Source organism: Equus asinus, chromosome 5, assembly GCF_041296235.1.
Source record: "Equus asinus isolate D_3611 breed Donkey chromosome 5, EquAss-T2T_v2, whole genome shotgun sequence".
NCBI lineage: Eukaryota > Metazoa > Chordata > Mammalia > Perissodactyla > Equidae > Equus > Equus asinus.
The window spans coordinates 67,130,070-67,142,974 of NC_091794.1; the positions used below are offsets into that span (position 1 = coordinate 67,130,070).

General features: G+C 42.5%; 1 protein-coding gene across 2 annotated transcripts in view; it reads left to right on the forward strand.

Annotated features, from left to right (window-relative positions):
• Positions 1–12,905, forward strand: part of DAB1 (DAB adaptor protein 1) — a 1,086,856-nt gene that overhangs the window by 405,625 nt on the left and 668,326 nt on the right. The gene's annotated exons all lie outside the window — the stretch shown is intronic.

Sequence of the window (12,905 nt, forward strand, 5' to 3'; positions counted from 1 at the left end):
AAACTGAGAAGTAGAGATGGCAAATTATATTCCAAGGATTATACGTATAAGTGATAAGGAAGGGTGGGACTTAAATTTATATTCTGACCCTGAAACCAGCATTTTCCCCTCTGTATCATTTGCTGAAATACATGTGTATGTTATGTATGTCCAAGCATTATGTTTCATGAGTGGTTATATTTTGAAGGGTATCAGTAAAAGAAAAAGTCATTCAGACTATGTGTAAGGGAAAAAACCATTCAAGGTATTTGTTTAGGACTCTGCAATACCAGAGTCCTAAAAATGAGGAAAAGGCAAGAGAAATTTATAATTATTATACTTCTTTGGTATTTAATATCTTCCTATGTCCTATCCTCTATATGTATATCCATTTCTATGCCCCTTAGTCTAGAGATCCCCTTTTCTTGAAGATGCTTGCCCTCCATCCAGGGGAATTCCTTAATCTATCATTTCCGAAAGCATGTTTTACAGAACACTAGCTCCCTGGAATGTAAATGGCTGTAACAAGGAAAGTGAGTTCTGATGGTCAAAGAAGTTTGGAAAACACTGGGTTAAGCAAATGAAACGGATGTCTTGCTCACAAATTTTTTAGAACCTTTGATGTGATAAATAAGGTTTATGACTCTTAGATGGAGATAAAATATGTTGCATTTCCCACATTATTGGATCATGTAGTCACTTTTGTCAATCATCCCTGTATTACTTGTGTTCTTTAAAGCACGTGTTAAGACTGCCACCTTAATCAATAACTTTGATGGATGGGAGAGAGTGCAGCTATGACATGGGTCATTCCATTGACCATTAGGGTTGATTCCACTGACTGGATGGATGGATGGTTACATCCTGGCGTTACATGCTCCAGCAAACAGTGCGACCTTCCCATGAGGGCCATTATTAGGTCAAGTGACTGTGGTCCCCTAAGATCCGGATTTCTGCTTGAGTACTACTTGCCGTAATTCAGATATCTGTAGCCATGATATTCTCCATACTGGGAGAAGACCAGGTCTAGGTGAGAACCATGCCATGGAAACTAATTTTATTCATTAAGGCAACAAATATTTGTGAATACCTACTAGGAGCCAAAGATTGGGCTGTGTGCTAGAGATACAGTGATAAATAAAGCATAGAATAGTCACTTTTATCCAAGGGCTTACATTCTTGGAGGGGGGCAAGGATTGGCAAAGGACACATGTAGAGATTAAAATAGTAACCCAATGTTGTGTTATATAAGAAGTACACGCTTTAAGACAATGGAGGCATAGGGCAAGGAATGCCCTAGTCTGCCCGAAAGGATCAGGGAAGTCTTTGAAGAAGAAGTCATGCCAAGGTCGAGGCTTGTAGAATGAGTAGTGTTTTTGCCTGGTGAAAGCGGAGAGGCTCCCAAGAATAGAGAAGAGCGTGCACTCAAGTAGAGAGGTCTAAAAGGATGTGGCACTGTCCTGTGCCACAAGGAATGGTACGACATGGGTGCATACAGAAACTGAAGGACACGTTGGGATAGCTGATGCCAGAGAAGCAGACAGGAGCCAGAGCATGGTGGGCCTTGTGCCTGTGCTAAGGAATCTGGACTTTACTCTGTTCGCCATGAGGACCTGTCAGCTACTTTCCTAAGCAGGTTTGATCTCGTCCTTCTCTGCTGATGTTGACAAAACATTGGATTGTGACAGGAGCAACCAGCAGCCAAGATTCTAGGTTCCTGAGGGTGAGAGGAACTAGGATTCAGCCAGTCCCAGGGGACTCAACTTGTATTTGGAATACAGGAACAGGATTCTTCCAGGCCAGAAGTAGGGTTTATGGTTCAAAGAGGATCCATCACTATGCGGCAAAGTCAAGGGTATCAGGACCCCAGACTAGCATCAAAGTTTAGGCTGTGCTCCAGTCTTGTCAGGGCATCCAGAACTAATCAGAACACCAAGACAGATGGAGAGCCCTATCAACTGGGCACTCTCCATGGATTCGGAAATGGACCACTGGTCGTGGGACACCTTGAGGGCTGGATGACTCATTTCAGAGGCCACCTCCTTTTGGGGCTGAGCCTTCTTGCTAAATGCCTAGTAATTTACAACTATCATCTCTTTTAATCCTCATGACGGCCCTAGAAGGTAGTTTCACTGTTGTTGTTTTATAGAAAAGGAAGCTGAGGCTTTGAGGTGTAGCAACACTTGCCCACGTCTACACAGGCAATTAGTAGTTGAACCAGGATGTCAACTCTGGTCTGTTGAACTCTGAAGTCTGCTACAGTGCAGCCACCGTGCTACCCTGGCTTCCTGTTCCGGCCCTCTGCCGCTCTGCAGCCTGGGTCAGTGGTGGCCGAGGCATGGGTGGGGCTGAGAGTCCCTGAAGTTCCCCAGTGCCTGCAGCAGCGCAGCACTGGAGCAACCCATAGCCTGCTGCACCTGCTGGCTCTGCCATTCAAGGCCCACTTGTGTCTTTTCTTGGCCTTCTATTCACCTCCATGTTCACCTCCTGTGAAATGTTATCAAGATCCCTGTGATACCTTCCTCTGAGGAACTCCATATATCCCGAAAAAATTCTCTCCATCCCCAGCCATTCCTGAGTCAGCAGTTATTTCTAGTCCCTTATTTCCAAGTATCCAAAGTAAGGTATTACAAGGCCATAGAGAAAACTTTTCACAAGCCCGGGGACTTCAGGATCCCCATCTAGGAAGAATGTCCTGTTTATTTAACTTCTCTGCCTCCTTGAGGCTGTGCATCTTCTTCTGCACCTTAGAGATGAAGCCTCGCCGTCACATTTTGATCACTAAAACTGCTTAATGAATCCATCGGCAAATTCCTGCTAAACACCATCAGTTCAGATTGTAGGCCTAACCACCGACTCGCCCCGCTTGACAACTCGTGTTCCTCCTCTATCAAGTGAGGATGTCAGCTTCACGATCTTTAAAGTCCTGTTTAACCATGTGATTCATATCCATTTTATAGATGATGAAATTGAAGACCATGAGGTAAATGATTCAAATAGCAAATTTCAGACCTGAAATTCTAGACAGCTGGCAGGGTACTATTTTCAAAGATATCAATTGTTTAAAAATATTTATTGAGCACCTATTACATGCAAGGGCCTGTGCTGGGTGCTAGGGATACGTAAGTAAAAAGAAACCTCCCTGCTCTCTAGACAAGTGTTGATTTACTGGAGGAAGCAGGTACAGCTGAGAGCCCAGGTGTCTCAGAAAAGCTCACAGCAAAGGTGGCACCTCAGCTGGAGAGGGAGAGTTGACTCCAGAGTTAATGAAATGGAGCGATGGCCAGTGGCTCTTTGGCAGCGTGTAGAAAAAGACATCCTAACTTTATTTTTGCTGTTTTGGAATCTAAAAAACTTCAGCACATAGAGTCTTAGGATTTTCCCGATGGAAGAAGAGCTGTAAAGAGATAACATAAAAGGACAGATGGAAAGAGAAGATCCTCAAAGATATCGGGATGTATACCTGGAATGCCTGCCTGCCGTCTAGCAATAAATATGGCTGGAATAAAAATAGATAAATGTGTCTGACGAGAACCAGGGGAAATAAAGGGAAAGTCATTAAAAATAACAGGAACCTGCACGTTGCCCAAGCCATCTACAAAGCCTGGTGAGATTACAGAAATTTTAAGAGACAAAACCAATTGATAAGGGAACGCCAAGATGAGACTAAAGGAGAAGACAACAGTAGGACAGAGATAAATAACCTGTTTTTCAAGTGCATGTCCAATACCTCCTCAAATCAGGGGTCGGCAGGGCCTGAGAGCCTCACCCAGGGTAATTTACTGACGAGAAAAAGCAGACGTTCCTTCAAAAAGTTAATTCTTTGCATCAGTGACTGTTAACAGGAGAGCTCGGGAGATGAATGCTGGAAGTGAGCAGAAATTCCCTCTAGAGGAGGGAGTAGCACCGGGGAGAAATAAAGGCGAGTCCTGACAAGAGGAAGGTGATTAAGAAGCAAGTGTGCTCAGAAATCGAGAGAGTGGTCAAGCCTGCGGTGATTGATTGCAGAGTCTTGAAAGGCACGTTGTAAGTTGGATGTCTGGGCATCGGGGACTTCAGTGCTGAGGGGTGGAAGAGGAGGGTTGGGTGCCCAGGTCTCATGCACTTGATGAGCTGCTTCCCTTTGGATGTGCGGGAAGTAGGGAATGAGTGTTTGCTGAAAACAGATTACATGCCGGGCACCGTGGTGGGTGCTTTACGGACGTTGTCTCGTTGATTTCTCATCATACCCTGCAAGGTAGGTGTTATTACCGGAAAACTCAGGGTCGGAGAGATGCAGTAACCTGTCCAAGCTCACATGGTAAGTAGCAGACCCAGGATTTGAACTCCAGTCTGATTATAAAATCTATAACTCTTTTCACTTTATTCCAATGAAATAGTCATATCTTTATACATTTCATAATGGATGTGTCAAACCTAGTATCTGGTAGGAGCTCAAATAGTGGTAGTGAGTGAAGATAGAGGTAGGAATAGCAAGAGAAGGAGGAGGTGGGGTTTATGTAAATGGATCCTGACACCACCTGATAGGGCTGTTGTGAGAAATGAGATCATGTACGTCAAGTTCCATCGTGGGGCCTCCAGTCTAGTGGGAATTCAAAAATGGGGAGGTCCTTCTTTGGCACTAGACCCTTTCTATCATATTTTTCTGCACGTTTTCTATATGTTTAAACACCTCTAGTAGGCTAAAGAAGCTACCTGAGGGTAGAGATTCGCTTAATTAATCTCTGTATTTCTCACAGGACTTTGCACATAAAGGACCCCAGTCAGGCTTTATTGAATGTGGGCATGTACAAATGAATGCAGATCAGGACTTTATAGTATAAAAATGGCATATTTCTCTTATAATTACTATTGTCATTAATATTGTATTTTCATTATTCCTAACAGCACATCTACCAGGCTATAAATACACACACAAATGTGTGGGTGAGCGTGTGTGTGTGTGTGTGTGTGTGTGTGTGTGTAGTGTACCAGGTGCTTCATATGGATACATAACCAGTTTACTGAGGAATCCAGACTCAGTGATCGGCAAACCCATATTTTTTTACCCACTCACTGCTTGCAACATGCTTGTCAAATCTCCTTTTCTCATTCCTTAATGATATCTTGGGCAGAATCCATAACCTTCCCAACACTTTCCGGCATTAAATGTTCCTCCAATGCACAGCTCCAGTCTCATACTGGATTTCATGTCTGCCTCTCCCCTGGGCTGGCCAGAACTGTGGTTCAGGGGACATGGCTAGAGAATGGCACTTGGGGCTGGTCCTGGGCTACTTCCCCTCCCTTTCCAGTGATGTCTCCTCCAATGTGGGGGGTGGGAGGGGCAAACGTTACTTTCTTATCTGCTCCCGATCATAGCCCTTCCCTACCAGGTGGTTGTTGCTGCTTCCATGGGGATAGACCCCCCACCGTCCCTCAGCGCCTCCTGTAAGGCATGTATCCAGATGCTGACCTCTGTTAGGGTGTATATGTGGGGATCTTGAGAGGCCCCAGTGCAGTCTTAAGGCCCCAGTGCAGACTCAGCATTGTGTGACCCCTTTCACCACCTACCCTGGCAGGCCACACCAAAGCCTCCTGCTGTTGGGACCCCTTGCCTGGTGAGAAATCCTCTTGGTCAGCAATCAAGACAGCTCAAGCCAGGCCACCTTCCATGACCTTGACTCGCTGGAAATCACTCATCCTTGCCCCATCAGACCCTGGAGGAAGAGCTGACTCATGGCCACTCACTCTTTCTCCCCACCTTTTCTCCCCAATCCTCTTTTCCCTCTTCCCTCATGGGCACCAGAGGCAGCTCAGCCAGTCTGCTGTACGAATAGGTATCTAAAGGGAGAAGGGCCCGTCTTCTCCCTGGCAGGCGCTCAGGTCTCTGCGAGGTATCTTCTGGGCACATCCTCTCCCTTGCCTTGGGGGCAGATGTGGTGGTCCAGGGAGGTGAAGGAGAAGCTCCTGCACCCCATTCTCTACCCTTCCAAGTCACTAGAGACTCAGCATTCTCTAGGATTTTTGTTTTGCTTTGTTTGTTTGAAGTGAAGGAGGGGAGTAGCGGTAACAGTTGGGAGAGGGGGACAGCAAAGTCCATTTGGCTGCGTTGTGATAAGTCCTAAGAGATGAGTAGCCTCAGTTGTTGATGGCAGCTTTTAGATACGAATTCTTTTGTCTCAGCATTGGGTTCTAGCTGCCAGTTCTAGGCAAAAGGAAGAGTGTCAATCAACACATGGTTAGACATACAGCATACACACGTGAACCCTAGGAGGTAAAATTTACCATCCCCCTTTCAGTTAGGAAAATCAGGCTCAGAAGAGATAACACAAGTTCTCCCAAATTACACACAATAAGTAGCACAGCTGGCATGCAAACTAGGTCTGCCCAACTCCAAAATCTACTCATAGCAGCAAAGAGACTCTCTCTTAAGCAGGGGTGGGAAATGGTGGGGAGAGACATGGGTAGGAGACATAGAGACTTTCCTGCATAATTGGAGAAGAGAACAAGAGAGAATCATGAAGGAGCTAGAGAGACCAGCTCTCCAGTGGGCTGCTCCCCTCGCAGGGGGTCCACCAGACGATGCAGCAACGGGACCCCCTGGGCCACAGCCCTTTGAGGAGGGCCCTGAAGGGCCCCATATGCTCTGGTGCTGTTGTCTGAAAGACTCACCAGACACAGCAGGGCAAGCTGTTCTTCTCCCAGCTTAACAGGCCTAAAGCCTTGGCAAAGCCCCTGGGTGACCACATCTGGCTGCATGGAGAAGGCCCAAGTGACCAGCACTGGGGACTGATGTGTTTAGAAGGGGCAAACGGCCCACAGCAAGAAAGCCTATTCCAGGTCCTGGGCACAGAGCCCCCTTCCCCTGGCGCTAGACACGACAGTGGTTCTCAAAGTAGGGCCCCCACCGGCAGCCTGCACATCACCTGGGAATTTGTTAGAAATGCGAAGTCTCGCCTCCTGCCATTACCTAGACCTCAGACACAAGCAGAAACTCCAGGGGTGAAGCCCAGCAACCTGTTTCAACAAGCTCTGCAGCTGATTCTTTTTTCTGTAGTTTGTTAGTTTTAAGTCAGGTTTACTGGGGTATGATTTACATACAAAAAGCAATTTGCCCTGATTAGATGTAAAGTGTGAATAATTATGATAAATAGATACAGTTATGTAACTGTAAACCAAAATCAACATAAAGAATATTTCTATCACCCTGAAAAGTTCCTGCCTGCTCCTTTGTTGGCAGCGCCCTTCCACCTGCAAACCCGGGAACCGCTCACCTGATCCCTGTCCCCGTGGTTTCGCCTTTTGTAGAGTGTCGTGTACATGGAATCATAGTGTGTAGGCTTTTGTGTCTGGCTTCTTTCACTTAGCATAATGCTTTGTGAAGTATCCATGTTGTGACACGTCTGTAATTTACTCCTTTTTATTGCTGAGTGGTATCCCATTGTTTGAATGTCCCTGATTTTTATCCATCCTCCAGGTGATGGGCTCTTATGTTGTTTCCATGGGCTCTTATGAATAAAGCTACTATAAATATTCGTGTACAAGTCTTGGTGTGGACATATGTTCATTTCTCTTGGTAAATAAACACCTTGGAGAGGGGTTGCTGGATCATCAGGTAAGTTTAGCTTAGCTTTATAAGAAACTGCTGAACTCTTCTCCAAAGTGACTGTAACGTTTGCCTCCCCCCAGGGATGGGGGAGAATTCCCCTTGCTCCACATCCTCTCCAGCTGGATGTTATGACCAGCTGTTCTGTGTTTTTGTTAGCGAAGCCGTTCTAAGAGACGTCTAGTGGTGTCTAACTGTGGTTTAACTTCTGTTTCCCTAGTGATAAATGATGCTGAGCATCCTTTCATGTGCTTATTTGCCATCACATCTCTTCTTTGATAAATTTTTTCCCATTTTTAAAATTGTTTCATCTTCTTATTGAGCTGGAAGAAGTCTTCACATATTCTGGATACAAGTCTTTCAACAGATATGTGTGTTGCAAATATTTTCTCCTACCCTGTGGTCTGTTTTTTATGTTCTTAACAGTTTCTTTTGAAAAGCCATAGTTTTTAATTTTGAAAAGTACAACTTACGAATTTTTCTTTTATGGTTCATGCTTTTTGTGTTCTATGTAGGCATTTTTTCCTAACCCATGATTACAAAGATTTTTTCCAGTTTTACAATTTTAGAGTTTTCCTTTAGGCCTATGATCCGTTTTGAATTAACTTTGGTGTATGGTATGAGAGGTTTTTTTGTTTTGTTTTTCTTTTCTTTGCATTTGGGCATCCAATTGTTCTGGCACCATTTGTTGAGAAGACTATCCTTTCTCCATTAAATTACATTGCACCTTGTCAAAAAATCAATTGACTACATTTGTGCAGGCCAATTTTTGGACTCTATTCTGTTCCACTGATGTATTTGTCTCTCCTTATGGCAACACCACCCTGTTGATTACCGCAATTTCAGAGGAAGTCTTCAAATCAGAGAGTCCAAGTCCTGCAACTTTGGTCTTCTTTTTCAAAATTTTTTTAGCCATTTTAGGTCATTAAATTTTCATATAAATTTTATAATTATCCTGTCAATTTCTTTAAAAATGCCTACAAGAATTTTGATTGAAATTGCATTGCATCTGTAGATCAATTTGGGGATAATTGATTGTTAATAATATTGAGTTTTCGAATTTGCTAACATAGTTTATCTCTCCATTTATTTAGGCCTTTTCTAAATTCTTGCCTCAATTTTTTTTATGGTAGCAGCATACAAATTTGCACTATTTTGTTAGATTTATTTTTAAGTATTATTTTTATTATTATTCTATTGTGGGAGATTAGCTATTGAACACAACAGTAATCGTATTTTATCCATAAGGGTTTCCCAGAAGCCAGCCGTGCACTCCAGCAGCTACGGTCGGGGCTTTGCCAGCAGATGGGCTGGTCTGACCGGTCACCGCTTTGGAGGAGCACCACAGTGTGGCGTTGAGGACCCCAGGCTCTAGAGGCAGGTCGCCTGGCTTTGAAGCCTCGCTCACCCACTTACCAGCTTTATAACCCTGCGTTCTCCAGGGTTCCGCTTCTCCATCTGTAAAATAGGTATAACAACAATACCCCCCTCACAGCGCTGTTAAAAGAACTAGATTAACAGTGTCAAGCCATGTCGAGTATCTAAAATAACTCAAAATATGTTAGCTTTTATTTCTTACTAGCTGTGTAATCTTGGGCAAGCTAATTTCCATAAGCCTCCATCTCCACAGTTATAAGTTAAGGATAATAATAGTATTAATAGGATTGCATTGAGGATTAAATTAAAATAAAGCACTGAAAGCACAGAGCACGGTGTCTGGCACATGGTAAGTCCTTATTAATATTAGCTATTAATAGTGTCTATATTAGTACAATGTCTAACATATCTTGACATTAAGCAAATGAATATTTAAAAATAAAAATCTTCAGGGCCAGCCCGGTGGCCACAGTGGTTAAGTTTGCACATTCCGCTTCTCGGCGGCCCCAGGTTCGCCGGTTGGGATCCGGGGTGCGGACATGGCACCAGTTGGCAGAAGCCATGCTGTTGTAGGCGTCCCACATATAAAGTAGCGGAAGATGGGCACGATGTTAGCTCAGGGCCAGGCTTCCTCAGCAAAAAGAGGAGGACTGGCAGTAGTTAGCTGAGGGATAATCTTCCTCAAAAAAAAAAAATTAAAATTAAAATTAAAAAAAAAAATAAAAGTCTTCAGAGCAATGAGTACTAGCCTTGCAAAAAAGCTTGTAGGGGAGAGGTAAAGTTGTAGAAGTAGCTGCTAGGATATTTGGATGACGCCCAGACTGACTTATTGAAAACGAGTCGTTTTCAACCATTCATGCTAAATAGTTTTCTTTGGTCATCCACAGAACTACCCCTCCCCCTGCATTGTTTCTAAACTCATTGTGGATGGTGGTGTCCAAGCTTCAAACTAAAATCAATCTATTTATTGTAATGACTTCTAATTACATACACCCAATTACCGCTGTCATTAAGAAAGCAGTAACTGCCGATATTGAGTAGCAATGTGACATTAGGCGTTCAATGTGTGCAGCTCCAAAGCATGACCTTCTTACCTAGGAAAATTAAAAAGCACCCAAGATAATACCTTTGTCTTTAACTCTTCTTCTACTTTCTTTCAAAAAAAACTTGCCAACTTACCAATGGTGGGCAATTGAGCATTTTGAGCTACGGGATGATGTTGGCGTAGATGGTAGCATCATCTCAAGCGAAATTAGCCGGTTTGATTCTACAAGCATCTACTGAGTGTGTATGCACAAGTCTAGGCACCCTGGATAATATGGGAAATCATTAATCAGCGATCTGTAACGAGAAACAGTGGGTTTGAATGCCTAGCTCTGCAAGGAGACCTATAAAGCTGTATGTCTTTGGCCAAGTCATCTGCCCTCTCTTTTCATGTTCTCTGTCTGTAAAATATGGGGCCACTGTAATGAGATTGATTGGAACTTAATGATTCAGATTTTATTCTCTGGTTTTAAGATACATTCCCTGCCTTCAAGCTCTTTGCATTCTAGTTGGAAGAAAAAGAGTCTACCTGAAAAGATAAATAATTACCCTAAATACTATTTGACTAAGAATTAGATTAATAACCTCCAAGGTAGTAAAATTCTACATTATAGGAGATATGCGTTAAATTAACATTACAGAATATTTTCTCATCTCTAAAATATATTTAATTATAACTGACTGGCAGTGTGTAGAATTAGCGAGTTACTATTTTTCAAACTCCTAGAATATTGAAAGTGTATTAAAAGTTAGTTGCTTTCCCCTCTGGATATATCGTCTATTTAAACCTTCCAAGATTTCGAATCTTGACATAAGAAGGAAAACTGTGCCCTGAAGACATTTGGATCATAAATCTGCCCCAGGAAGGTTAAGATTCAGATCAGTTTTACTATCTTCAAGGGATCAAATTATCCGTTATTCTTTTTTTATTTTCTTAAAGATTGGCACCCGAGTTAACATCTGTTGCCAATCTTTTTTCTTCTTCTTCTTCTTCTCCCCAAAACCCCCCCAATAAATAATTGTATATTCTAGGTCCTTCTAGTTCTGCTGTGTGGGACGCCGCCTCAGCATGGCTTGAGGAGCGGTGCCATGTCCACACCCAGGATCCCCAGGATCCGAACTGGCGAATCCCCGGGCTGCCGAAGTGGAGCGTGTGAACTTGACCACTTGGCCACGGAGCCGGGCCCCACTATTTCTAACGTAAACAACTTGTTTGATTTAATCAGCACCAGATCATCTGCTGCACTTTTGCTTTTTCTTTTTCAATTCTTTTAATCAGATCCAAAGACCCAGCTTTATAACTATTCTATATTGGGATCTTGTAAAAAGCTTTGGAATCCTCTTGTCTTGTGTTTAAATCTTCTCTCTGCTATTTACACAACTGTATAATTTAGGTAAACTGCTTATTTCCTCGAGCCTCAGTTTCTCCATCTGTAAAATGGAAATGTCCTCACTTCACAGGTTTTTGTGAGGTTTAAATAGGTAAAGCTCTTAGCAGGATGCCAGGCATTCAATAGGTGTCCCCGAAGAATACCTGTTGTTAGGGTGGCCTCACATCCCAGGCAAGTGGAGGTGGGCTTTCTGAAAGGTGTTCTCTCATCGTATCTCGTTTCATTGGCTATAGCACTGGATTCTTCCAATAGCTTGAATGGAAGCAGCCTAAATGAAGTACCTTGTTTTAATTCCAACCGTAGTGAATGGTTATATCTGTATGATAGAAAATTATTCAGCTCTAACAATAATACAGTAGTATGGGGTTGTGTTATAAGGCAGATTTAAAAAATAATTAGGCAGAAAAATGGTATATATAGTGTGAAGCCAAATATATAAAATATGCATAGAACAAAAGATTGGAAAGAGACAATGCAGGTTTAAAGTGGGTGGCAGTGGGAATATGGTAATTTTTTTCTTTTTCTACATTTCAAAATATGGGCTAATTTTTATACCTTTCAAAATATGGGTAATTTTTTCCTTTTTGTACTTTTCACTTTTCAAAATTTTCCAGTTTTTATACAATGAACATATTTTAAACCTATCACAAGATAGAAAACCATATCTATTTGAATGCATAGTATAGAAGAAATCTGTATTTACAAATTGTTAAAGAAGTTTTGAGCGTAGTGAAGAATTTCTAAGACAATACCCCTCTCTGACAGGACTATGCTGCTTAGTAATCAGTTTTATTTTGATGAATATTTGTCAAATTCTCTCATAATCTATTTCTATTACTTTTCTTTCTTTCCCACTTTTGCCCTTTTCTTGGCATAACTTTATATATAATTTAAATGCTTACACTATGTGTAGTTAAGAACGGCATGCCAGATCAACATGTTAAAAATGTATGAGGAATATACGTGGACTTTGATTGACAGAATGTGTGTGTGTGTGTGTATATATATATATATATATATATATGTATATATGTATAGGAAAGATGGAAGCTCCTGATGTCCAGCCTCCTGATGGCTCGTGTTGGTTCTCCTAATAGGATACTCAGCTTGGAACTGTGGTCTCCAGCCATGACCTCCAGAGGATTATCTAGCTGCACCCATTCCTCAAGCTAAAATCCATGTAATTAGGTGCGACATTTCTTTTACAGCTCAAAGTGCCATTCTCCTCTCTCACAGTTAGTCATTGGTAAGCAAGGTGGAGCTGTCAGAACTGTCAGGTAAGGAAAATAGAGAACAGTTGTGGTATCTGAGACTTCTCTCCTTGATGGGGAGTGGGACACAATCTCCATAGGTAAACTAGAGAGGGAAAGTGTGATGGGAAACCATCTCTGGGTAGAAAGTTTTGAGACTTAGCAACAATTTTTGACCCACTGAAGATTCTCCTTTGCTCAATAATGGTAGAAATAGCCACAGTCACTTGGCATTTGTCTGAGTTCCCAAAGAGAGTTTTGGATTCAGGCAGTCAAGGA